This window comes from Poromitra crassiceps (genome assembly GCF_964638095.1).
Source record: "Poromitra crassiceps genome assembly, chromosome: 4".
Taxonomy (NCBI): Eukaryota; Metazoa; Chordata; class Actinopteri; order Beryciformes; family Melamphaidae; genus Poromitra; species Poromitra crassiceps.
In genome coordinates, this window is record NC_139626.1 from 49966300 (window position 1) to 49968693 (window position 2394).

The following is a 2394-nucleotide window of genomic DNA, read 5'->3' on the forward strand; positions in this document are numbered from 1 at the left end:
CTACTTCTCTATAGAACTACTACATCATGTCATGCTCTATTCCCCTTATCATGACAACATCACTTCATTCTAATGTCTACTTCTCTATAGAACTACTACATCATGTCCTGCTCTATTCCCCTTATCATGACAACATCACTTCATTCTAATGTCTACTTCTCTATAGAACTACTACATCATGTCCTGCTCTATTCCCCTTATCATTACAACATCACTGACTTCTAATGTCTACTTCTCTATAGAACTACTACATCATGTCATGCTCTATTCCCCTCATCATTACAACATCACTTCATTCTAATGTCTACTTCTCTATAGAACTACTACATCATGTCATGCTCTATTCCCCTTATCATTACAACATCACTGACTTCTAATGTCTACTTCTCTATATAACTACTACATCATGTCATGCTCTATTCCCCTTATCATGACAACATCACTTCATTCTAATGTCTACTTCTCTATAGAACTACTACATCATGTCCTGCTCTATTCCCCTCATCATTACAACATCACTTCATTCTAATGTCTACTTCTCTATAGAACTACTACATCATGTCCTGCTCTATTCCCCTTATCATGACAACATCACTTCATTCTAATGTCTACTTCTCTATAGAACTACTACATCATGTCATGCTCTATTCCCCTTATCATTACAACATCACTTCATTCTAATGTCTACTTCTCTATAGAACTACTACATCATGTCATGCTCTATTCCCCTTATCATTACAACATCACTGACTTCTAATGTCTACTTCTCTATAGAACTACTACATCATGTCATGCTCTATTCCCCTTATCATTACAACATCACTTCATTCTAATGTCTACTTCTCTATAGAACTACTACATCATGTCATGCTCTATTCCCCTTATCATTACAACATCACTTCATTCTAATGTCTACTTCTCTATAGAACTACTACATCATGTCATGCTCTATTCCCCTCATCATTACAACATCACTTCATTCTAATGTCTACTTCTCTATAGAACTACTACATCATGTCATGCTCTATTCCCCTCATCATTACAACATCACTGACTTCTAATGTCTACTTCTCTATAGAACTACTACATCATGTCATGCTCTATTCCCCTCATCATTACAACATCACTTCATTCTAATGTCTACTTCTCTATAGAACTACTACATCATGTCATGCTCTATTCCCCTCATCATTACAACATCACTTCATTCTAATGTCTACTTCTCTATAGAACTACTACATCATGTCATGCTCTATTCCCCTTATCATTACAACATCACTGACTTCTAATGTCTACTTCTCTATAGAACTACTACATCATGTCATGCTCTATTCCCCTTATCATTACAACATCACTTCATTCTAATGTCTACTTCTCTATAGAACTAATACATCATGTCATGCTCTATTCCCCTCATCATTACAACATCACTTCATTCTAATGTCTACTTCTCTATAGAACTACTACATCATGTCATGCTCTATTCCCCTCATCATTACAACATCACTTCATTCTAATGTCTACTTCTCTATAGAACTACTACATCATGTCCTGCTCTATTCCCCTTATCATTACAACATCACTTCATTCTAATGTCTACTTCTCTATATAACTACTACATCATGTCATGCTCTATTCCCCTTATCATTACAACATCACTGACTTCTAATGTCTACTTCTCTATAGAACTACTACATCATGTCATGCTCTATTCCCCTTATCATGACAACATCACTTCATTCTAATGTCTACTTCTCTATAGAACTACTACATCATGTCCTGCTCTATTCCCCTTATCATTACAACATCACTTCATGCTTCTTTCCAGGAAACTTCCAAACACATTCACACTTTCTCTCTAGGGAATTATTAGGACACCGACAACCTCTGTGTGTGTGTGTGTGTGTGTGTGTGTGTGTGTGTGTGTGTGTGTGTGTGTGTGTGTGTGTGTGCACGCACGCACGCACGAGAGCGCGTGCGTGTGTGTGTGTGTGTGTGATTGAAGGTTTAGTATTTATAATAACATGTCTGTTCCATGTTCACATATCCAGATCTCCAGGTGCAGGTGACCAGATCCCAGTTCTCTACCCAGGCAGAGCTGAAGTGTCACAGCAGCTGTCATCTAGCTGGTCGTCTTTCCTACGTCTGGTACAAGAATGGACAGACAATTAAGGAAGAAACTTCTTCTTCTTATCCAGGCAACTTTGGTCCTGAAGACAGCTATTCCTGTGCTCTAGAAGGATATGAGGATTTCCGCTCTCCTTCAGTGTCAGTGTGTGAGTTTACTTCACAGTGTGTCACTGACAGTGTTGGGCACGTTACTTTAAAAAAGTAATATATTACATATTACTCATTACTATTTTCAAAAGTAATATTATTACTTTACTTATTACT